Raw genomic sequence first — 25,663 nt, forward strand, 5'->3', positions numbered from 1 at the left:
TTCCTGCTGCCTTCACCCCATCTGATGATCGGTGCAGTTCTTGGGTTTGACTTGGCTCCACAGTGCTGGTTTAAAAAGGCATCTCACTCACAGCTATTCAGATTTCCGAAATAAATGCTCTGCAGCACGGATCCGAGTGCCTGCAGTCAAGAGAGCCAGTGACATCTTAAGAAATGCACCCGGTACTTAAGGCTTTCATCTTAATTATACATGTTCAAATCATAGGCAGATTTGCTCCTTCTGGTCCTGAATATCTGAGCTGCCAAATCCAATTGAATCATCTTCTTTTAAATGCATTTTGCAGTGTGCGTTTCGCCGTTTTCCCAATTTCCATTGTAAACGAGCACCAGGACTGTGCTGAGGGCCCTTTTCTTACAGGCTGCATTATTCAACCAGCAAATGAAGAAAGGAAAATGCTGATTGCAAAAGAATTAAAAAATGGTTCTGGGCAGCCTCCCGGCCTTGGCGAGGCTGACTGCGCCAGGCCCAGGAGCTCCCTTCGCTGTAGGGTTTCCATCCCTTTCCCCAGGCAGGGGCAGGTGGAAGGTGTTTCTTTTAGGGGGCATGGCTGCTCTGAATGAGCCAGCTCTGAGCCTAGCACCCAGGGTTGGGCCGGAAGGAGAGTGAGGGTGTCTGCAGGCCCGTAGTCATTGTACTGTCACCGTGGTCAGCGTGCATGCCACATGCTTTAATTTCTGCCGTGTCCTGGTTCAGATGGTCTGGAGGGCGCAGCTTCTGGATGGTTCCCAGGGAGTGCTTCGGTTATCACGAGCTGCCTGGATAGCCAGAGCCCTTGTCCACAGCTGTGCCCTCGGGTTCTGCCGTCCTGAGGGCAGGAACGGGGGCGATTGGTTCCCACACTGAGGATGGTGACAGCAGCTGTCTGAGAGCAGCGCGCTTGGCACTGCTGAGCTCTGGCTTCCACCCCTCACTTCCTGTCCTCTCCTGGCCCAACAGGGACTCCATATGGGTAGTGGTTCTTTGCATCACGCTTCTGCTTTCTGCTTTCTGTCACTTTCACACTTGTTGATTTCACCACATGCCAAAGCCCCGTGCAGCATCAGCGCAGAGGCCTGTGGGCCCGTTTCACGGAAGGGAAAAATGTGCCTTTGGCCTGAACTTGGGCTCCAGATCCCAACCGTACCCTGAACTACCTGCACCCTAGGCATGGACTTACCGTTTGTCTTCCTCAGGCCCCTAATCTATAAAATGGCGATATTACTAACACTCTTCCTAGGGATGATGTAAGGATCAAAAGGATTAGTCCTCAGAAAGGGCCTAGAATGGTGCCCAGCAAAGAGCATGAGTGTGCCCGATTAAGTGCACGCGCGCACCCGACTAGCTCCCCTCAGATGCTCCCAGGACAAGGCAGCGAGGTGGGGGCTGTGCTGAGGCTGGAGCCTGGCTCTCCTGCACTGCAGCCCCTGCTCCTGGGTGCTCATGTTTATCACCTGCAGGTCTGCACGTACACACGCTGACTGTGGCTCTGTTTATAGGATTGTACCTGCCACCAGGAACAGGCTGAGGGCTGCTCTGGGAACAGATCTACTCTCAGGAAGCTGAGTAAACACAAACTAGGCCTGGCAGAGGAAGATGCTATTTCTGTATTGGTCGGTGGGGCCTTGCTGGGCTGCTTCCCTGGGTCAGGCCACCTTTCCAGTCCCTGCAGGCTTTCCGAGGAGAGGCCTGGGCAGCAGGTCCTGGACCACCCAGGGGTGACAGTGTGGGCATGGAGCTGGGCCGCCTCCCTCCTGCTGCCTGCACCGCCATGGCGTCTCATCTCCATCCTTCTGCATCTAGCAGTGTGGAGGCCTAGGACTTCCCCCTCAGCCAGCTCCTGCCCCGCTGGGCCCTTGGAGCAGCTGTTTGGTGCCCTGGGTCGTATGCTCCGGCTCCCCTTCAGTTCGGCTCCAGCTGCAGTGGCAGTGTCAGGGCACGTTGACAGCACCCCACCTGTGCATTGTATGCTCATCTTTTCTGTTCTGGGTTTTTCCTAGAGGTGCTGCAGTGCACAGCGGCCAGAAACACAGGAGAGCTGCTACCTTTGGGGGTGGGAGTGTCCTTCCAAGATGGTAGTGGATGTGCAGAGGTTACATAGTAAGCGACACAGTTACCCACTGCAGGGCAGCACCTTGGAGCCACTCCCCAGTTAAGGACGGGCTGTCTTACTGGGTCTGAGTGCTACTAAGTTGCCTCAGTTCCTCCCTCTCTCCCATCTCCTCAGCTAAGTGGCTTCCAGCCAGTGTGGGGCTGTAACTACTGGCTGGAGAGTCTCTGAACCACATTTGTTATTTAAAACTATGGGGGGACCAGCTGGGGGTGCCATGGTAGTGTGGCTAGACCCACCTAGGGCATAGGGAAGGCCTTGGGTTTGTGTCCTAGGATGTCCTCCAGCACACGGGGTGGGCACATGCCCTTGACCCAGGACGGAAGAGCCTGGGAGTGGGTCATGACAGGAAGACTCTGTTGTGGGTACCTGTCTCTCTGTCTCTGACTCTCATGGAACTGATAAATAAGCTCAAACAAGTCGTAGTTCCAGATTTTCTCCAGGCAACGAGGTGGGTGCACAGCTGTAGGAAAGAACCTAAGCCCAGGACTGTTTTCTGCGTGGGCCATGACTCCCCCAACCCCCACCATGGGACCCCACCGAGGGCCTTGCACACAGTAGGGCCTCCATGTGCCTGTTAAAGAATTGAATGTAGTAGTCCCAGCTGGTCAGAGGGCTGGGGGGCCTGTGAAACACCCCTAAACCTACTCCAGAAGTCGTGGGCAGGGTCAGCTACATAGTTCCTAAAGCCTAATTCCTAATGAAAACATGGCCTCTTTGCCCCCAAAGCAGAAAACAGCTCTTTTCTTTCTGTCATAATCATTCTCTTTCCACCTGTGTGTGGGGATCCCCGTAGGGTGAGTGCATGCCTTCGAGGATGTTATAGGTCAGTGGGCAGAGCCGTGCGTGCACACACACACACACACACACACACACCAGCCCTGGCCCTCCGGCCCCTGGCCAGTCCTAGAGACAGGAAGGCAGCTGCAGTTGCCAGAGGCGGTGGGGAAATGGGAAACAGACCCTCTCAGGGAGGTGAGAAAGCCGAGGGAGGCACCATGGGGACCTCAATCCCCTGGCACATGCTCCACTGTCCCCCAGCCCTCACTCAAATCACCTCTTCAAGATACAATTATCAAGCATTTTAAGAAGGCGGAGGAGCACCCGAGCCCAGCTGTGCAGCCCTCTGAGTGCGGGACCCTGGGCCGCTGCACTGGTCACGTGACCACAGAGCCGGCCTTGAGGTGTGCCTCGGGGTTCGCGCACTCCAGGAGGCGTGAGTACATGGCCCTTCTTCCCGGCTGCGTGTCAGCAGTTGGCATTTCTTTGCACGTTCCAGACTCCCTGGGTTACAAGCACTGGCTCGGCGCCCAGGAGATTCAGCCTCCTGGTCTGTGGAGGTGCAGTCATCTCTAGGCAACACCTGTCCCCTTCGCATGCATCCTCCCTGCCTCCCTCACACCCTCCTCCCCCAGAACAGGAGCTCAGGAAGGCCCCTCCCTCCCGAGCTCTGCCCAGGCCCAGGCTCCTTCAGATGGGGCCAGAGCAGCCACGCTCCCGCTCCCGGGTACTTCCACTGTGGGGGGATGAGTAGGTAAAGGCGTGAAAAAGACAGAGTGCTAATTAATTGCAAGTTCTTTAGCTTTGCTGTTTTCATGCTGAAAGGAAAAGGCATTTATGGCTTCCTCTTCCACCAGCTCTCCCAGACAATGGTTTTGTCTGCTGCGGAGAATGCACAGGTCACTAATAATTATGAAATCCCATCATCACCAGCCTCTGCGCTCCGAGCAGCGTGCTCAGCACATTCTGGGCCGCTGACTCCCACCCCAGGGTTCAGGATAGACCATGGGCAAAGAGGAGGGGCGACGGCTGCTTCCACAGGGGCCGGGAGGGACGCACTCCTCACCCCCTCTACCTCCTGCCCTAGGCTGGAGGAAGACCTCACTCCTGGTCTCTCGGGCCTAACTGGATACAAGTCTTCCAGGGTCTCCAGGCCTAGGGCGAAGGGCAGGAGGTAGCCTATGAAGGTGCCGGTGAGATACACGGACGCATTCAAAGGTCAATTCTGAAAATACCTCGGTTCTGTTTCAGGTTTAGTTAATGACTGAAGGGTCCAGAGCCCAGATGAAGAAAAACCAGGCGTCCTCCTGGGTAGGAGAGCACAGAGCCGATTAGCGTCGCTGCCTTTTGATTTTGTCGGACCCCGCAGGAAAGCACCCTCACATTCAAAGGGTTAATGAAGAGCGTTTAATGAGAGGACTAAGGAATTTTCAAAAAAAAATATGTGGAAAGATGAAATTAAAGTACAAATTTCTTTTGGTGCAAAAAGTTTTTGAAATCCATGCATAGGTTTTTTGTAATAGGCATTTTCTGTGAACGTTTCGAAGCCACCATGTATCTGGGAGGTACAGGTAGCTGTATGCACCTGTTCTACTTCCAGAAACTTGATTTCTTTTTTGTTTTAAAGAGATTTTTGCTATAGGGTATGTGCACTCACCGGAGAGACAGAGAGAGACAGAGAGATAGAAAGCAAGAATTCACCCCCCCCCCCCAGGGGATATGGCCACACCACAATCCCTTCTCCTCCACTCTCCTCTTGGGATTTCAGAAACTCACACACATGCACCTGGCATGAATTTGAAGTCACCGGGTCTGGGACTCGAACCACGGTTGACTTTGTGGGAGCCCAGCGATGTAACTATTATGCCATCTGCTGGTCCCATAAACGTGTTTTAATGTCTGCCCTGCAGGTGTAAGCTGGATACCGTGCTCTGGACACCTTGATGGCTCCTGGGACCCCTACTTTGGCCTCCTGCCTCCCTGTCCCCTGCTCCCCCCCCACCACCACCACCCCAGGAGGAATCCGGGGAGTTGGCTTATGTAAGTTTTCAAATACAAACCAACTAATCCAAGACCCTCACCCTCCACTCCTCTCGTATTGGGCTCTCAGATCCAGGCCACTCTCCCCAGTCCCAGTCACTCACAGGCAGGTGCCAAATAGTGAGGGACATCCCCAGGTCCAGACTGGCCAGAATTACCCAAGCCAGCTGAGCCTACACCTGCTTGCCCTGTCCTGCCCACTGGTTGCCAGGGAACCACAGCAAAGGCTCCTCTTCCCCCACCCCGGTACTGGTCCAGTATTGCGTCACCAGCAGAAATATCTAAAAATGGGTGATTGATTAGGGGTTTAGGCACATCACAGTTCAGAGCACCAAGGGCTAGAGGTCGACTTCTGGTGAAGCTACACCGTGGCTAGAGGCAGGACCTTGAGCAGAGCAGGGGTCCATAATCTTCCATCTGTCCCAGTCTCTCTCCCCTCCTATAAACCCAATGAGCTCATTCATGAGCCTAATGACCTTGTCACATGCAGATGGCCCCACCCTGGGACCCCATGAAGGAGTTGAGGGACACACAGATATTGGGGGGACATCCAAAGGCAAAAGCCCCTGCCGTGTTGCGCTGCGTGCTCCCTCTCTTGGGATCTGGGTCTAGACAATCCTCTTCTCAATGGCAGCTGTCTCCTGATCTGTGGCCTTCCCAAACTTCAGTAACAATAAAGCCAAGTGGGCAGTAGAGCTAAGGGAGACACAGAAGTGACGGGGGCATCCCAGGAGTAGCCAGGCAGCCTAGGCCACCCTTAGGCCTTACAAGAGGCAACGTTGTTACTAGAATAGGAGGTTAGCCTTAAGCAAAGCTCAGCCTTGCAGAGGATGCCCCACAGATGTGACCATAAGGACCATGACAGAGCTGGAGAGACAGCAGCCCTTCAGGGGCCAGTGGTGGGGTCAATCCCTGGCCTTCTCTCTTCCCACCTCCTTCTTTACCCAAGACCTCCTATTGGCTGAATCCAATCAGACACCAGCAGCCAGTTTTTTTTAGAGGTTTTTGTTATTGGGTAAATGTGTTCACCGGAGAGACAGAGAGAAACAGAAAGCAAGAAATCACCTCCCAGAGGGGATGGCCATGTTGCAATCCCCTCTCCTCCATTTTTTCTCTTGGGATTTTGGGCACACATACCTATGTGCCTGGCATGAGTTTTAAGCCACCTGGCCCAGGACTTAAACCATGCTCGACTCCATGGGAGTCCAGCAACATAACCATTACATGATCTGCTGGTCCCGAGTGGACAGTTCTTGGAGCCCCAGTTGGGTGGCAGGTGGAGAATGGACGCGAAAGGGAACTGAGTGGAGTCAGACACTGGGACTCACTGATAGGACTTCTGGTGAAGGGCCAGGTGCTTCGGAATGGGTGGGGCAGCTCAGGCTGCATGTGTGATTGGCGGTGCCTCTATGCTGGTGCCTGGGGGAGGTATTCCAGGGTGGGTGGGTCTCAGAGTGGTCTGGACCAGCGCCTCTCTGACCTGTGCTCTGATATACCTGCCCCCTCATCTTCTGGGGTCTCGTTAACACACAGATTCTGACTCGGAAGTCTGGCCTGGGGCTCAGGTGTTCCGGGTGATGTCCAGGCTGCTGTTTGTGGGTCCCACAGCTGGCTGAGGCTGGCCCAGGTCTGATAGGGGTTGGACATGCCTGACTGCCTCATTTTTTTTTTTTTTGAGAGGTTTTTGCTGTAGGGCGCGTGCGCTCGCCAGAGAGACAGAGAGAGACAGAGACAGAAAGCGAGAAATCACCCCCAGGGGGGATGGCCACGCCGCAATCCCTTCTCCTCCATTCTCCTCTCGGGATCTTGGGCACGCACGCACACGCGCCCTGCGTGAGTTTAAGCCACCGGGTCCAGGACTCGAACCACGGTCGACTACATGGGAGTTCAGCGACATAGCCATTACGCTAACTGCTGGTTCCCTGTCCCATTTTCATGACGGTGCCCCCAGCCCTCTTCCATCTGCTCATCACTCCACATGCCTTTGAAATTCCTGGTCTCCCTCTCCCTCCAGGTGAAGGTAGATAACAGCATTTCCTACCATCTGGCCGGAAATCAACTTCTCTAAGAGCTTGACCTGGGGTAACTTGAGAACAAGAAGAAGTTTAATTGGCTGCAATTAACACAAACAAATTGGGTTGACACCACCGCAATGATCAGATTTCCCTCCTCTCACTGAACTGCAGCTCATTTCTCGCCTTGCCAGGAAAGAGTTTTGAAAACTTGGCGGCCCCCTGCCTCCCCTGCCCCAGCTTCGGTGGGCTCTGGGGGCCTTCTTTGCAGTCAGTGGGCTGGGGGAGAGAGGAGGTGGGCCGAGACAGGAGCTGCCAGTTACGGAAGCTCCACCGCAGGCTGGGTACTGGACCAAGGCTGGTATTGGCTACCTGCCCTACCCTCCCTCTGCCCGCTGGTAGCCCATTTAGTGGCTGTGTTTCTGGAGGAGGAAATGGAGGCTTGTCTGTCTGGGTGTCATGGCACATCTGGATCTAAAATCGTGGTTTTCGTTCCTACTCCATATGGTGTCCAAACTGGGTTTCCCAGGTGAGCGAGAGAGAGCACGGCACTTACTTAGGCCACGGGCATAAGGGACATGGGCGCCACACACTCAGTAGCCAAGGTACACTCCCAGTCCAGGGACCCAACGCAGATCCAAACCATCACGGTTCAACAAAACAGACAGGCAAAACTGCTGGAGAGAGAGGGGAGGAGAATGAGTTAGTGTGGCCACACCGGGAAGACGCAGGAGGACGTCGGCCGACCTACAGGTGCTTTACAGGGGGAGGTGACGCTGAGGGGCTGACGGCTGGCCCCAGGTGACCATAGATCAGGTTCATCTTTAGCAGGGGGACACGATGGAGCAATTCGTCCTTGAGACAGGGATTTCATTTTAGCTGAGGGGTACAATCAAGGGACTCATCTTCGAGACAGGAGTTTCGGTCGGGCGAGGCCAGAATGGCCCTCATAGTTTTAAGCTCCAGGTTGGCCATCTGCCCCTTGGAGTTTCTATGAGAATCTCAAAAAAGAAGAGTATCAGGGTGAGAGGAAAACAATTTTTGACTCAAGATGGAGTCAGTCTGGCTAAAGCAGACTGACTCGTTATAGTAATATTTAAATGCATTTTTTAAAAAAAATCAAAATTAATGCCAAATAGCCTTCCCCAAAGTCCATGATAAAAAAAAAAAAAAATGATCCCGGGACCAGCAGTTAGCATAATGGCTATGTCGCTGGATTCCCATGTAGTCAACCACGGTTCGCGTCCTGGACCCGGTGGCTTAAAACTCACGCCAGGCACATGTGCATGTGTGCCCAAGATCCCGAGAGGAGAATGGAGGAGAAGGGATTGTGGCGTGGCCATCCCCCCTGGGGGATGAATTCTCGCTTTCTGTCTCTAAGTCTCTCTCTGTCTGTCTGGCAAGCGCATGTGCCCTATAGCAAAAACCTCTCCAAAAAAAAAAAAAAACGATCCCGATTTCACATACAGGTAGACTCCCATCAGACTGAGATTGGGTGAGGCACATGAGGCCAAGCGCAGGGTTGGGCCTGGTCTTCATTTAAATGTGGGGCATTTTATTCATGGTCGATTTATTATTTTTTTAAAGAGGTTTTTGTCATAGGGTGTGTGCACTTGCTAGAGAGAGAGAGACAGAGAGAGGGAAAGCAAGAATTCACCCCCCAGGAAGAATGGCCAGGCCACAGTCCCCTCTTCTCCATTCTCCTAGGATCTTGGGCACATAAGCACACATGCCCGGTGTGATTTTCAAGCCATCAGGTCTGGGACTCAAACTGTGGTCGGCCCTGTGGGAGTCCCGCGACATAACCACTACGCCATCTACTGGCGCCCACTGTGGATTTTTTCCTAGGCCCACCCTGGGTAGTTGGGGAAACTGAGTTTGCTCTGTAAATGGGGCCAAAGCGCTTCCCTCGGAGGTGTGCAGAGAGCTGGCCTGGCCAGCGGGCCCTCGGCAGGCGCCATCCTCGTTCCTGTCCTCTTCCAGACTTCCCTTCTTCCCACCTGCTTTTCTCTCCTTCCTCAAAGCTGCTTTGACCCTCAGCCCCAGCCCTGCCTCTGAGAGTCCTCATCGACAGCCTCCACGCTGTGCTCACGCTGTGTCGGTCACGTGCCTGACGCGAGGCCTCGGCCGAGCACCTGCAGGGAGACGGCCCTGCTCACAGGCTGCACTTTCCGGGTGCCCTTTTGGTGCCTCACTTGCCGTATCCTGACCTCACCTTTTTCAAAAGCTTATGAAGATCTTAAAGCTTTTCTTTCTTTTTAAAATTTTTTTTAGGTTTTGCCATAGGGCACGTGCACTCTCCGGAGAGACAGAGAGAGATGGAGAGAGGGAAAGTGAGAAATCACTCCTTCCCCCAGGCAGGATGCCCATGCCACAACTCTCAGGAGTCTGGGCACACATATGTGCGCCCACGGTGGTTTGTAAGCCACTGGACCTGGGGACTTGAACCACGTTTGGCCATGTGGAAATCCAGGACTTTAGCCACATCGCCTGCTGGCTCCTTGAGGCTTTTCTTGGAGAAGCTTGACATCCCTCTCGTGGCACTGAGCTGCAGGGAAGGGGAGGCCCCATACCGTCCTCAGAGGTGGGGAGGCATGGGGGGGTGGTGGAAAGAAGTGTGTAGTGGGGGAGGGAGGAGGCCAAGCCCCTCGGAGATGCCCGAGGTGTTTGTGTTGACAGTCCCTGATGCCTCCTTTACGACCCTGGGCTGCAGGCATCCTTCCCAGAGAAGGTGGAAGGCCAGCGCTCCCTCCTTCCACGCCCATGCACACGCAGTCCGTCCAGATGTGGTGTGGGTCGGAGGTCCAGGATGGCCCTGCTTTCAGCCTTAACTCGTGGGCAGTGGTGGGCAGGGCGGGGGTCTGGGCTGCTCAAGGCGCTAGGTGAGACCAGCAGGGAGCGGAGACCCCAGCTGGGACCTCTTGGGGCCACCCAGCTGCTCTCCCCACGGACGCTGACGGGGGCCGACTTTGGGAAGGGTCTCCTTGACCAGCAGCAGGTGGCGCTGTGGGATGCAGCAGTCCTTTCTGCTCCCGCTGGGCCTGGGCTGAGAGGATGGAAGTTTTGCTCTCCCCAGGAGGCACGTCAAGATTAATTAGGAAGTCCTTAAAGAGTTCAGAAGTGAGAAGGGCGGCCCTTTTCTTCTCCAGGGAGGAGACCTTGCAATGCGGTGCAGAGAATTCCCCGACCTTGGCTGGGGTTCCTGAGGTTTGGCCCAGGGAGAGGACTATCCCCCCTCCCTACCTTGCCCTCTGTCCCCTAGACCCAGGGCCATCCCTGCCGCCTTCCCCAGCAAACCCACGTGGGCAGGGAAGGGACAGGCTATTACAGTTAACACTGCTCCGCCTGAGAGTCGCTGGGTCTTCGCTATTCATCATTCCTAATTAATTAAAAAGTAATTACTTATGGATCCGACTTTCATTATTTACACCCCCCAGGCTGTGAGGATATTACTTTGCTCAGTCGCCTGGTTCCCTGAGCTGCTCTGGTGTGGTGACTGCAGTGTGAAGCATGCTGAGGACCAGTCGCACACAGGCACGCGGGCATTCTTGTTGGCAGACCCAGGTCCCCGGCGGAGGCCAGGGGGTCCCGGGGGACCTGCAGCCCATCTGAGAGCTCCGAGGGCCTTGGGAGGAGGGGGAAAGGGTGGGTGGTTGGACTTGCTGGTTAACCCTCTCTGGGCTGCGCTGCTCAGCCATTAGTCGCGGGCCAGCCTCTGACACGTTGTTTGCTTGTTAGAAATGCAGATCTTTGGGGCCAGCAGGCAGCATGGTGGTTGAGGTGCTGGACTCCCAAGTGGCCAACCATGGTTCTAATCCTGGACCCTGCGGCTTTGAAATCACACCAGGTGCATGTGCTATGGGCCCAAAATCCTGAAAGGAGATTGGAGGAGAAGGGATAGTGACATGGCCACCCCCTCACCCCACTGGGGGAGTGATTTCTCACTTTCTCTCTCACTGCCTCTCTCTGGTGAGTGCACGTACCCTATGGCAAGCCCACCTAGCCACCTTCTGAAAAACAGAAATGCAGCTCTCTGGTCCCCACTGTAGACCTGCTGCATCAGAATCTGCATCTCAACCGCACCCCCAGGGGCTCCAGAAGCCTGTGCACGTGAGAGGTGCTGCCCTGTGAGGTAGCCGACCTGGCTGCGCATCGTCGGCTGCCACCCGCCCGCGTCTGTGCAGGTGGGCCCCCAGGCCACTCGGGCTCTCCCATTGCTATCTTCCCAGCGCTCCCTGCCGTCAGCCCTGCTCACGGCTTTTGGGCTCTCAGCGCTTCTCTGTTGGGCTCTGTTGGCCCCCTCCGTCTGAGCAGTCTGAGCACGAGACCCGGCTAATGACTCCTGGGCGTGGGGTGATAGGTTTCCCCTTCTTGTCCCCCCAACAAAGATGCAGTGTAAAAGGGCCTTCGCCCTGTGAGGCTTCCTGTCTTCCAGGACTTGAGAACCGGCACGGGATCCATGGCTTCTCGGGGCTCGCTCCTCAGCTGTGAAGGGGAGGCTCCCTTCCCAGATGGCCGTGAAGAATCACCGGGCTCCGGCAGACTCCACTGGCCACAGTAGCTGCCAAGATGCTCATTCTGAAGAAAACGCTCGTGTCTGGCGTCTGGGTGAGCTGACCAGGAACGGGGCCAGGGCGGGGCTGGGAAGGGCGGCTGTTCTCCCCATTTGTGGCCAGGGCCTCTGAGTGGAGATGGGGGCTTCAGAGCCTCGGCCATGGAAGCTTCTCTGGGAGGTCAGGACACCATGGAGTTCCCTGGCTGTGACGTTCTGGGGTGTCCCGAGTAACGGGCTTGGTGCTCAGGAGGGCAGGAGTGGGTGAACAGACCCTCCTGCTCCCCTGGGGTCTTAGTCTCAGGTACTGGGTGGATGGAGGCCGGGCAGCTGCTCTGTCCTGAGCAGGAGCCCTGGGCAACTGTGGAAGAGTGGCCCTGCGTGGGGACTTGTGTACTGACAGGCCACAGCAGGGAGGTCCTCTCTCTCCTCGATGGTGGATGTGTCTCAGTGTTCAGCCGCGGATAAGGGATGGCTAGAGTCAGAGCTGGGGAGGGCAGGGGGTGGCTGGGAGAGGAGGGGTGATAGGGAAGGGGGGCAGGGAGGAGGGAGGAGGGAGGAGGCGGCGCAAGAGAGGGAAGGAAGGACTGTCACATCTTCAGTGACCCAGACAGTTCAGACCAGGAACCCCTGGGCGGGGCTCTGCTCTCTGAGAAGAGAAGCAACCTCTGGGGAGCTGACTGCAGATCTGGGGTAGGAAATCGCAACATCGGCCACCCTGGTGGGGGCCCTATCATTTGTCAACCACTTCTCCAAACGGCAGTGACTTTTCTCAGTCACAGCCAGCCTGGTGCCCACGGTCACCAGGCAGCTGTGTCTCCACCTGCCCCTGCGCTCTGCACTTACAGCCCCGCTGTTCTTCCCGGCATCTCCCCTCCCCAGTCCCTCCCAGCAGCTCCGCCCTTACCCACTGGTGCTGACAGGGCAGCGGATGGGACCTTCACTGGGGCGTTCTCACGCAGAGGAAGAGTCAGACTCTTGGAGCGGTTTGGTTTGGGTCTCTGCGTTTTTCACTCCCCACCCAGGGAGAGTCTTGTTGTACACGTGTCTGGGGGCACTTGCAGGGCTGGAGCCAGAAACTCGGAAGGCTTCCTCTTTCCTTTGGCTTTTGGGAGAGCCTGTACGTGGTGCTGGGTGGCCCAGGGTGGGAAGAGAGAGGGCTGGGGTTTTGCAGGGACCCAGAGAGAAGCAGCCTCAGAGGAGATTCTCCCAGACTAGCCAGGAGAAATGGGGGCACCTGAGTTCTGCAGCCAGCTCTCTTGAGGTACCCTGGGAGGCTGCGCATCAGGGTTCCCTTCCTCAACAGAGTCTGAGCCTTCGCAGGGTAGGTCTGCTCCCCCGAAGTTCTACTTTGCAAAGATTGCTGTCTCCTTCATATGACCCTGGGGAGGAGGTGGCCGGGAGGGAGCCCCAACTTGGAGCGAGATTGCATTTCCTGCCATCTCCTTGGGTTGGGGCTTGGAGTCAGATTGGATTTGACTTAACGAAAATAAAGTCATGCACCATTTCTTGCACCCTCGAGATGGTGATTGCAAATTTATTCATTGCACAGCACGGAGGGTGGGGACGAGATTACCTCATTAAACGGACAGCTTGCCTCTCCCAGGTCCTGTGAGGTCTTGGTTGTCGGTTTCCACCTTGCCCACTTAACAGATACGGTGGGGGACAGGAACCAGAGTACTGGCGTTTCCGGCCTTGGTGAAAGTGGCTGTCAGCGTGACATGGGCGTAGAGGAGCTCGACCCCAAGACACACTCTCACAGCCCTGCTGCGTGAGCCACTGGAGGACGCCTGCTAGGACAGGAGTTAGCGTAATGGCTATGTCGCTGGACTCCCATGTAGTTGACCGTGGTTTGCGTCCCAGACCCGGTGGCTTAAATTCACGCCGGGCGTGTGTGCGTGCGTGCCCAAGATTCCGAGAGGAGAGTGGAGGAGAAGGGACTGTGGCGTGGTCATCCCCCCTGGGGGGGGGGATTTCCTGCTTTCTGTCTCTCTGTCTCTCTCTGTCTGTCTGGTGAGCACATGCGCCCTATAGCAAAAACCTCTCAAAAAAAAAAAAAAAGGCCAGGAGTGCCTGCACAGGGCTCTGTGTGCGCCCAGGTACGTGGGCTCAGGGGTCCTCACCAAACCTTCCCAGACTCAGGCATGAACATGGAGACCTCAGGGGCTTGCGAGTCACTTTCCTGTTTTTTAAAAATTTAGTTTGTTTTTCCTTTACTTGTGATAAAGAGAGTATGTATGCACCAGAGAAGGCCAGGAGTGCCTGAGAGAGAGAGAGAGAGGGAGAGAGCGAGAGAGAGGGAGAGAGAAGGAGAGAGAGTGAGGAGAGGGAGAGAGAAGGAGAGGGAGTGAGGAGAGGGAGAGAGAGAGAGAGAGAGACTGTCTGCAGGCTCTGCTGAAGAAACTCCCTTGGTCCAGTTCTCCAGCCCGTTTGATCTTGGGCACGTGTGCACGTGCCCTGTGTTGTGTGCTCGGAACAGCCAGGCTGGGGATTCACACTGTGGCCACCATGTGGGACCTGGCTTCTCTTTGGAAGTGCATCACCACTGTGCCTCAGAGTTGGGCCTTGCGAGGGAGGCGCTTTGTAATAAGCTAAACCACATGGGGTCTAGCACTCATGCCCACACTTCCCTGGTAACCCTAACGTCCCCACCCTCACTTGACCACGGGAGTCTGATCTGTCATAGGTTTCCCCCTCCAAAGACTGCTGGGAACCCCTGAGGAAAGCTGCCTGTGTCCAGCCCAGGTCATCTCTGCCGGTTGTGGGAGCTTGTCACTGCCCTGCTCTTGTGGTCACCTTGTCACCGGCTCCCCAGGCTGCAACCACTGCCTCCTGGTGTCATCTTACATGGAGTAAGCACAGGCACACCCGTGTGGGGCCGAACTGGCTCTGATCCAGGCACCAGTGCTGGTTGTTAAACTTCAGAAATTTTGTGAGCTTGACAACTTCAATCGGCCATGCTAGGGGTATTTACACCATGGAAATTGGCAGACACTACAAGCCAGAGCGTCCCCTCTTCCCTTCCAGAGAGCCAGCTAGTGAACTCTGAGCAGGACACCACCGGGTACTCCCTTCAGTTACCCGCACACTGGTCCACTCACAGACCTCTGAAGGTTTAGGGCAGGTGGAGGGAATCGCAGCCCAGAACAGCAAACACAGGGCTCCTGCCCTCTCCCAGTTCTAGGGGTTCCCTCTTCACTTGACCCTTCCCAGGCCCCGACCTTGGTCTTGATTCAGCCTTACCATTCTCTTCCATGGGAGTGACCCATCCAGACTCCAGGTGCCCAATCCTCTGAAGCGCCCTTGGGAAAGGACAGTTCATGATTATTTTAAAGCATTCATAATTTCAGAGGAGGCTGATGACGACATGCAGAGCATTTGTCCTCCTCCATTCTAAACTTCTAGCTCCTTATTGTCTTCTCTTTTTTCCTTTTTTATTTTGCCAGAAGGCACACGTGCCTGCTGGAGAACTCCAGAGAGAGAGAGAGGGAGAAATCACCTCCCACGGCCTGGCCAAGCTGCAGTCCCTTCTCCATTTCTCCCTCCTACTTTGGGCATGCACACATGTGTCCGGCGTGTTTCTCAAGCTGCTGGTTCTGGGACTTGAACCACACAGTCAGCCATGTGAGATCCCGCCGCCCTAACCACCGTGCCACTGGCTGGTCCTCGTCTTCCTTTTCTCACTGGAAATGGGTGTTAGCTTTGCAAAACCAAGAGGGCCATTTGAGAGTAATTCCCCAAATAGAGGATTTATCTGACCTCTTTGGGAGATTAAACTCTGAGTCTTTGGATTAGAACAATAGCACACGAAAAAACAGCAGTTGCAGGGAGCTCTCAAAACAAGATCTCCTTGTCGCCTCTATGTATTTTCTTGTGCATGCATGTGTGCACGTGTGTGTGTACGCGTGTGTGCACGTGTGTGTGTACTTACAGACAGTGCTGGATTTCACTGGAGCCCTGTGATCCTGGGAGACAGCAGAGGCCAAGAAATCCTTAGGGACCAGCACATAGTGTAAGGATTACGTGGCTGGACTCCCACGTAGCTGACCTCAGTTTGAGTCCCAGAGTCGGCGGCTTAAACTCATGCTGGATGCGTGTGCGTGCTTGCCCAAAACCCCGAGAGAAGAATGGAGGAGAAGGGATTGCGGCGTGGCCATCCCCTCTGGAGGGTGATTTCTTGCTTTCTATCTCTTTGTCTCTTTCTGGCAAGCACAAGCGCCCTATAGCAAAAATTTCTCTCAATTAAAAAAGAAAGAAAGAAAGAAAGAAAATAAAAGAAACCCTCTCACCCTTCTGTCCTGGAAACTGGCTTCCTGCCGAGAACTGCCTTCCCCACGTGACTTAGCTAAGACTCGTGGGGTGCCTTTGTTTGCTTGTGGCCAGGCCACACAGACTCTCCAAATTCTCGTTCTTTGCCCCGTAAGTGGTTAGCTGAGCTGCCCGTCTCCATCGGCCGATCAAACAGAACAGCCCTTAGCCAAACTGTGGCTCGGCCTCTGTCCTTGCTCAGGCCCCTGGTCCTCAGTCCACCTGCTGCGGGAGAGAGCGCGCCACCCTCCTGAGGATGATCTGGCCTCAGGGTAGGACATTCTCCCGTCTGGCTCCCACCAGGCCACCTTTCATCCCTCCCTGTGCCTGCTCCCTCCAGCTTTGTCTACTCCTCTCAGTAGAAGGGAGCTCAGCCGTGTGCTAGACGAGCTGATGATCAGTGTTCTTCACTTCTCAGGGCCCCGGCCCCCTTGCAACAATAATCCTGAACGAGTCTGTCCTCACGAAGTCCAGGTCAACTTCCGGCTGGCCTCAGTCTCCACCGGAGCACCTGGTGTACGACGAGACCTGGACAGCCCTTGGCAGTGAGTCTGGTAGGAGACAAGGCTCAGACCAAGGAGGACCAAGGAAACAGGCCCCTTCAGAAGAGCCAGTGGCAGGGGGAGGGGAGGTGGTGGCGACTTGGCAAGTTCAGTGGGAAGGATCTGTGGAAGGGGTGCAGTCTGTGGGTGCAGAGGGGGAAGAGGGCATTCTCTGTCCTCTTGGGAACCTTCTGAGGGCAATGGGAAGTGAAACTACTTGACTATTGGGAGGCAAACTTTTCTCCTCCCATGTAGGTCTGGCAGTCAAGGGTCTGCCGATTAACTCTCAGTAGCCCGATTAACCGGAGGAAGGAGAATGTTTATTTCAGTGCAGGTAGAAACTCTGGAAGAAGCTCTCCAGTTGGCTTAATGGGGTGGGAAGCGCTAGTCAAGGGGGTGTGGTTAGGGCTTCAGTGGGAAAGTGTGGAAGGTTCTGGCAATGCTCGCATTACAGGCTGAGTGTTTGTGGCCCCACTAAGTTCATATATGGAAGTTTTAGCCCATAAGGTGATGGTTTGGGGAGATGGGGCATTAGGCTTAGATGAGTCTTGAGGTTGGGCCCTTGTGATGGGATTAGCTCTCTTATAGAAGGGACACCAGACAGCTGGTTTACTCTCTCCACCATGTGAGAAGGCCGCCACCTGCTGGCCAGGAGGACAGCCCTCTCGAGACCCTACCATGCTGGCACCCAGATCTTGGACTTCCAGGCTCCAGAACTGTGGGAACGTGACTGTCTGCTGTTTGGGTCACCCAGCCTCTGGGAGTTGTGGTGGCACCTGAGCCGCTTCAGGTGAGCAGCCGGGTGATGTCCCCAAGGGACCTTCTACCCACGGTATACTCCATAATGTGGCCTTCTTAGGCTGCCTGACTCCTGCCTTCAGGAATAAACGCTCTTTCAATGCAGATAGTTTTAGACCTTCGCTGTCTAATCCCACCCAGTCCACCTGCCACTGAATTCTCCCGACATTTTCTCCATAGCCCTCCTCCCCGTTCTATGCTGGTGCTTTGTCCATGCTATTTCTCTTTTTGTCTCCTTTTAAAGCAAATCTCCTTTTATGATGATAAATGTGATGCTTGCTCATTGTGGTAATTTATATATCCACACAGCATTTGAAAGAAGACAGTCCCTAGCTCCACCATCTAACGATCACCACCGTGTGCTGTGGTGGATCTGGCCATCAAGAACGTGACATCCCCTGCTTCTCAGTGCCTGGAAAGGCATGCACAGACCTGGAACCGAGTCCCCAGTCTGCTGGGGAGGGCATCTGGGGCAGCTGGTTAGGAGCCCCTCCTCACGGGCGGGGTTGCCTGCCACTTCCTGGCTAGTGCCCTGAGACAGTTCTGCTGGCTCTGTGCTCCTTCCTAGGGGGACTCTCCTCTCCACTTCCTGTGCAAAGTGGCCTCGAAGTGAGAGATCAAACTTTAGAGAGCACTGAAAAGCAATTAACTTCACTCAAAGTGAAGGATATTGTTTTGTGCCACTAGATGATTTTTTGTTTCCCCAGAAAAATTACGCTCTCAAAATCAACATTTGATTTAGTCTTTGTTCATTTTAAGAATGCTGTGAAGATATGCCCAGGCAACATGGGACTTTATATAAAAAAAATATGATGTAGCTGAAATAATTTCCAGGCTGGATATAGCTTTGCATTTGTTTTCCAGAAAGCCTGCACCAATTTACACCTCACAGCAGTGTATAAGGAAGACCCGGTTCTTCCTAACCTTAGCAGAAATGAGAATTATAATTTAAAAAAACATTCATTTGATGGTGAGATATTGCTTTGTTGTGCATTTTTGTTTGTTTACAGCGAGGCTGAATATTTTTCCCTATGTGATTAGCCTCTGGTGTTCCTTTGCTTGTTTCTCATGAAATGCTTTTGTTGCTGTCCATCTTTTCCTCATTGTTTTTCCTAAACTCTTTATATATGGTGGTTAATGTCCCTTGAGCATATACAGGGTTCTTCATTTTCCACATTCCCATGAGCTGAGTCCCTGAAGTTGGGAGGTTGACTAGGAAAACAAAAATCACCATTACCGCCAAAGTGCCCACCCAGGAGCTGATCTCTTATCCACTCTGGCCCGGCCCCCACGATGCGCACACCCACACCGCCATCATGCCTGTGCGCCGCCTGTCCCCGTTAGCCACGAGTGGCAAACGCTCTGGAATCTAATGTGAGCCGCTTTCACATTTTGCCAAAGACGCAAAATTTCCTGAGGCTGATCAAAGTGATTATGGAGAATTAACTTGAATCACACGCAAAGCTCTGGCAAATGAGGGTACAGCAGACTTCTCAGCCAGTGAACAATTACAGAAGGAGAAATCTACAAGGCTGATGAAATGACAGGTACTTCAAAAGAGAGAGATTTGAATTTTAGAAGATTAAGACAGGCCATTGGGAAAATTGATGACGCCTTCAAATGTTTTTTGCAAAAATGTCCTCTTCGTGATTGTGCTGTGAAAGTCAGATGTGAAGCCAAGGCTCCTGTACTGTGCTATCAGACGATCTTGTCAGAAAAATTATGCCCCCAAATCAACATTTCATTTTTTGTTCATTCTAAAAATTAAAAGAGAGCTGCAGGAACCAGGCAGTGCAGCAATAATGCAGCTAGACCCCCGAGGGGAAGACCCTGGGCTTGCCTCCCGGGACCGCCCCGAGCTGCTGGCATGCGAGTGCAGGCCGGGCGGTCTGTGCTGAGCCAGGCTAGACTGGTGTGGAGACCTCGCTGGGAGCGACTGTCTCTGTGTGTCTCATCTCTGTCTCGCTATCTCTCCTGGAAGAAAGAAATAAATACACTTAAAAAAGAAAAAGAGTTGCATTTATAGCCTACGTTTGTTAAATGCAAGCTAAAGTAAATGGTTTCATAATTTGTCATGTCTTTGTAAACATAAAATTGCAACTGTGGTCAGCAAGTGGCGTGGTGGTTAAGGTGCTGGTTTCCCGTATGGCTGACTGTGGTTTGAGTTCTGGACCTGGCAGCTTGAAGTTCACTCCGGGAGCATGTGCGCGCATGCCCAAAATCCCAAGAGGAGAATGGAAGAGAAGAGATTGAGGGAGGTCACGAGGCAAATTCATTAAAAGAAGTAAACATTTGAATATATATATAATTTCACCTCGTGATTTTTTTTCTCCTAATCCCAATTTTCTGTGATTAGTGAAGACCGTCACACCCACTTCACGTTTCTGTTACAAGCTGTGGCGTTTCCCTTTGTCCCTAGTTCAGGCACTGTCGGAGCTCCCAGTTCAGTCCCAATTATCAGGTGCTGGGGTCTTTCCTCTGGTCATTCCCCTAGTGCCTGGTGGTTCCTCTTAAAGCAAAGGACCTGGGACATGAAAGTGTCCCCATCTGAGGTCAGCGTGCCGTGGGAATGTGGGAAGGCCCCAGGACTGGCCGGGCGGCCTCTGCCTTTCCCTCACTGCTGTCTGAGCTCGTTCCACAGGGCGGTGGGTGATTGGACTCCTGCAGAATTGCTCTGCGGAGAAAGCCGACCACAGTGCTTACACGCAGGGCAGCCTCTGCGGGGCTGGTTGCCCCAGGACCAAAGCCCTGGGAACTCTTCGCTGTCAGGGCTCCTGGGTATTCCCTAGTTCCGGGCTGGGGCTGCGTATCAGATGCATGTGAAGGTGGGCTTGCAGGCCTGCACCTGCCTGAGGGCTTCCTTCCCCAGCTCTCTGTCTGGGGCTCTGCCCTGCCCCCTCCACGACCCTAGACCCCTTGAACCTGCTTTTCTCCTGATATCTTTTTAGCGTCGTTCATCTGAAATCCCCCTCCCACCCCTCTGCCAAGGGGGGGCCGCCCGAAATTCCTACATACACCCCTTCAGAGGATATTAATTTTTGCATTGTGAAGAAATGGAACCAAGACTCAAGTTTAATCTTTAGCAAGTGTTATATTACATTTTCAATTTGCTTATAATGCTTTAAGACACAGTCATTTAATCCATCGGTCTTTTTTCTTCATAACCTTCTATTGCTTTTAAGCTTTGAGAGTCTTTTAAAAATTTATTTATGCTTTGATATTTTTTCGCTTAGTTTTAAATACATCGGGAATGTAGTTCTGTACACGGGGCGAGGTGTGCCGTGCCTGTTAGTCACGGTCGTGGTAGAATCCACAGCTCGATCCCAGCAGGCAATGCCCACATGTCTCTGTTCTCATGTTCTCGTGGTTCTTCTCTGCAGGTCGGCTGGGCCCAGCTCATGCCGTCCAACTCCAGGCCAGAACCCGGAATCTGCTCCACCAGGGCTGCAGGGTCTGTTCTGTTCTCGGGGCAACACAGGCCCAAGAAGGAAGGCAGGCCGTGCAAGCTCATGCCAAGCCTCCATTCACTTCACACCTGCTCCCAGCCCTCTGGCCAGAGTGGGTTCTGGGGGCAAGCCTGAAGTCAAGGGAGGGTGAAGTTCGCGCTCCCACCTGAGGCCAGAGCAAGGGCTTGCGTGAGCCTGAGGAGTGAAGGAACGAGACCGAAATTCAGTCTCCCACACCAGCCAATTTCGCCAACAGCCTGTTAAAGAAACCACCCCTTTTCCCTGACATTATGGACCTAGGGATGTGAGGAGGAGTAACTTGAATGCTAAAGTCCTCTTATAGTAAGACAATCTATATAACTCTATATAAATACAGACATAGTCACAAGAGTGCTGGAAGATGCATATTATGAAGAAACTATGCATGGGCTTGAATGTTTTTTGCACCAAAATAAACTCATCCTTCAATTCTATTTCTTCAAAGTGTGGCTCTCCCCTCGTGTATACCATTTATGAATCGTACGTCTGTCTCAGGATAGCCAAGGGTGGCGGGAGCCCAAGGCGCCCTACTGCGGGAGCCCTGGATCCTGGGAGGCAAGTCACCACCCAGACTGGAGCAGACACCTGCACATCTGGGCCTTGGGCAGGTGACAGGTCACTCCGGGTCTCCATGAGCCAGGCGTGGAGGCGGGTCAGCGTCTGCATGTGTACACACACTCCGGGCCCATGACCCTGGAGGTGCGTGGTGGGGTCCCAGCTGTCTGGTCACGACAGAACTGTAATAAAGGCAGCTGGCCTTTCTGCACCCGGCCTGTGTTCTTGGCTGTAGGAGCCACTCACGGGAGGTGTGCTGGGGGCGCTGAGCATCGATTACTTTGCCGAAGTGGCCGTTGTCCTAACCTTTCCTTCCCAGTAAGCGATCGGCCGCTCCGCTCCTTCTCTCCTTTCTGCCATTTAATAAGGAGGGGGCAGGCACGAGAGGACGCTGCAAAATCCAATTATCTCAGGCTTCAAAAGGCAAGCTCCGTGTGGTGCCAGCTCCCACCACCACAGGCAGTAGCGGGCCTGGCTACAGCTTCCCAGGGGCAGGTGCTGGAGGAAGGCTGCTGGGAGCCTCCTGAGTCCCCTGGCAGAAAGGCCCAGAAAAGTTTGCTTCCTCCCCCGCAGAGCAGGGCTAGGAGCAGAAAGGGTGGGGTGAGCAGCACCACCTCCCCGCCCCTCTGTGTGGACAGAACTCTCCGCTCCCAGTAAGTCAGGACACATATCCCCGACCTGAGTGAGGCTGTCAGGACAGGGTTTCCGGAATCAGCCCTGGGCCCTGTGCTGGCAGCCAAAGCCTATGGAGGCAGAGCGGGAGGGCGCTTTGCTCAGGCAGGTGTTTCTGTGCTGGAGCGGAGACAGGGGACGTGGCAACTGCAGAGAGTGCAGACGGGTGGGAGTGGAGCGGGAGCCTGCGGGCCTGTGAGCAGGATCAATGCAGATGGTGTCAGTCGAATGCAATTTTGATGGCAGACGACGCTGAAGCTGTGTAAGCAGCACGTGAGTGTTTCTGGGGACGCCACTCCTCCAACCCCTGCTCTGCCTCCTCTATCTCTAGGCAGCTTCCTCTGGAACCTGACCCCTGCCCTGGCACCGTCTCCCGGGGTCCTCCTCATCCCCATCCCTGTTTCCTGGCTCTCCCTAGCATCTCGGAGCTTCAGCTCCATTCCTCCCACCCTCTTCCGGTTGCTTCATGGTCACTGGAACTTTCTGTGGCTCCAGGAGGTCCCTGTGAGACTTCTCCCTCTGTGTTCTCTTCCCACTCCGTCCCTCTCCCTTCTGTGAATTTTTTTTTTTTTTTAAAGAGAGATTTTTGCTATGGGGCACATGTGCTTGCCAGAGAGACAGAGAGACAAAGTGAGAAATCATCCCCCAAGGAAGAATGCCATGCCAGAATCCCTTCTCCTCTATTCTCCTCTCAGGATTTTGGACATGCACGCATACATGCCTGGCATGAGTTTTAAGCCACTGGGTCTGAGACTCGAACTGCAGTCAACTACGTGGGAGTCCAGTGACGTAACCATTAAGTCCCAGCCCTCCTGTGATCTTAAAACAAGTTCTCAGACTCACTGAGCTTCTTGCCAACTCAGGATGGGTCTGTTCTCCCCTTAACTCGGAGTGAACCTGTGACGGCTCCCACCAGTGGGTGGTGATAAAGCACTTGGGAGGCAGGGGCAGAAAAGGCCAGACAACTTCCCTTGGGACCCTCGCCTTTGGAGCTATGCAGTGCCTCCTACAGAGTTCAGCTACCTGCAGGCTGCCATGATGTGAGGAAGCTTAAGACACATGAAGAGGCCAAGTACCCTTGCTCCTGGAGAGAGTCTAGCCCAGGTCCCAGGGGATGGTCAGGGGACAAAGATGCCTCCAGGGGAGTCCAGCCTCTAGGAGCTGAGACTCTCCAGGGAGTTTCCCAGCTCACATCCCAGGGTTTATAGGGACCAGTCACTCCTGCTGTGCCCTGGCCAACTTTTCATGGGCTCTCGGAGCATAATAAAATGGTTGGTTGAGGCCACCAAGTGTTGGGGTAGTTCATTAGTGAGAGTGACACAATGACTGGAAACCCACCATCCGTCATCGTACGTCTTCAAGGCCGGCATGAAGACGGACATCGGTGTCGGAATGACTATCTTTCCCACTCCACTTCCTGTAGTTACAGGGAAAAGGAGATACTGGAAAGAGAAAAAAGGGGCAACCGTTGTAGGATTGCCAGGTTAAACATAAAATGGGGCTCAGCAGATGGCATGGTGGTTAAGGTTTGGCTGACCACGGTTCAAGTCCTGGACTCGGCGGCTTGAAAAAAAAACCCACGTGTGTGTGTGTGTGTGTGTGTGTGAAGCCCCAAATCCCGAGAAGAGAAAGGAGGAGAAGGGATTGCAGTGTGGCCATCTCCCTGAGAATAAGGAAGAGGGGGCTAGGGGTAGCGATTTCTCACTTTTCCTCTCTTTCCGGCTCTCCTTTCAAGGAGCACAAATGCCTTAGGGCAAAACAAAACAAAACAAAACACAAAACAAACAAACAAAAAAACCAACTTAAAACAAAACAGTATGCCATGCTAAACTTGAGCTTCGTCTACACAATGAACACTTTTTAGTATAAATTCCTGTGTGATATGTACTCACATTAAATAATCCATTTGCTATTCATCTGCAATCCAAGTGCTTCTGTAGACCCTCGTTTTTATTTGCAGAATCTGGAAACCCTGAAAAGTAGAGGCCTAAGACCCTGTGCACTCTTCCGAGTGCCCTGACGCCCGCACTGCTCCGGAGAGCCACTCTCAGTGGCCATGGCTCATGTCCCCGGAATGAGAAGGCCTTTGTGGTCAGGCCAGGCAGCGTGATGATGGGATCAGTCCTGGTCCCTCCCTCCTCCCTCGGGCCAGGCCCCTCAGTCTGACGGGCCCCCTTTGCAGGGTGCTCCCTTTGCACCAGCTTCGGCCGTGGGCAGCAGGGCTCCTGCCTGTGCCCATGCCCAGGATGTGGGCGCTCAGATGCAGGCTCCAGGAAAGTGTCATTCTCTGTGGACGCCAAGGGTTCCAGGACACCGGGAGGCTGTCCGTACAGGCCCAGGTGATGGCTCTGCCCGAAGGTTGAAAACAGGTGCCTAGCTGGGTTCTTCTTGCTCCAGCCAGTCACACCCCTCTTCTGGGTCCCCGACCTTCCCTGCTCTTGCCTGCCAGCAGAGAGCAGAGAAAGCTCTCTTCCCGTTCTGCCAGCCAGCCATCCCTTTCTTCTATCATTTGGGCTCATTATCCAGTAATGAAAACCAGCTCACTCTCAATTTGCTGCTGTGTCTTCTAAATAATAGTGGCCGGAAAAGTCTCCACTCTCATTCTCAATCCCACAGTTCTCGCGCTTTACTTCTCAGTCCCAGCTCATTAGACCCGAGCCGTAATGAGTGGCTCTACCTCTTCCTTCTCCCTCCCACACTGCCCTGGGCCCTGACTGAAGGGAAGAAGGCGAATGAGGAGACCTGGCCCTGCAGCCCGTCAGCCACGTCCCGAGTAGCACAGATGGAGGCTGAGGCCGTGCACTCATTCATTCACTCAGCAAAGAGTTATTGAGTCTCTAGTATAGCCAGGTACAGTCCTAGGAGCTGCGACCGAGCAGTAACTTGGAACATCAGATGACAAGAAAAGTCAAAAAGCAGTGGAGCTGGGGGCCAGCAGGCTGGGTGCAGGTTCAGGCGCCGGGCTCTCGTGAGGTCGACTATGCGATTCCAGTCCTCGACAGACAGTCCTGGCAGCTTGAATATAATGCTGAGTGCATGTGCGTGTGTGCCCAAAATCCTGAGAGGAGAACGGAGTAGGAGGGATTGTGGCATGACCATGCCCTTGGAGGGTCGTTTCTCACTTTCCCTCTCTCTGTCTGTCTCCAGTGCACACGTCCTATAGCAAAATTAAAAAATAAATCAATGAAAAGACAGTGGGGCTGCCTCTCCACTAAGGGAAGTATCGGAGGAGAGTTGGGGACGGTGCAAAGAGCAGCTGTTATGAACTGAGCCACACGAGAGCCCCAAAGGTGTGCGATCTACCACCCTCGTTACCAGACAGGTTTTGCCAGCTGCACAACCCACTCTTTTCCAACAGACATTTGAAAAATGGGACCAGAGTCGGGGGAGAATGCAGCCATGGATGTGTGCGAAGGCCCACGTATCTAGCATATGCATTTTCCCCATCCTCTTGCTGTATCGATTATCTAGTGCTGTGTAACAAATTGGCCAACACGCGGCGAGTTAAAACCACAGGCACTTACCTCACAGTTTACACTGTGAGCCCAGCTCTCGGTCTGGTTGTGGTTCGGGTCCTCAGGATGTCAGCTGGGGCTGTAGTCCTTGAGGACTGACTGGGACCGGAGGAACCACGCCCCAAATGCGCACTCCAGTGGCACTTGTAGGTGGCCTCAGCATCTCGCCAGAGGCTGTGGGAAGCCCCAGAGCTTCTCCCCCTGGACCTCTCTGTGGGGCTGCTTATGATATGACTTGGCTGCTGGAGTCCCCCAATCTGCTAGGTCTTTTATAACCTACTCTCAGAGGGGACACAG

This window comes from Tupaia chinensis, unplaced genomic scaffold (assembly GCF_000334495.1).
Source record: "Tupaia chinensis unplaced genomic scaffold, TupChi_1.0 Scaffold000159_1, whole genome shotgun sequence".
In the NCBI taxonomy this organism is placed as follows: domain Eukaryota; kingdom Metazoa; phylum Chordata; class Mammalia; order Scandentia; family Tupaiidae; genus Tupaia; species Tupaia belangeri.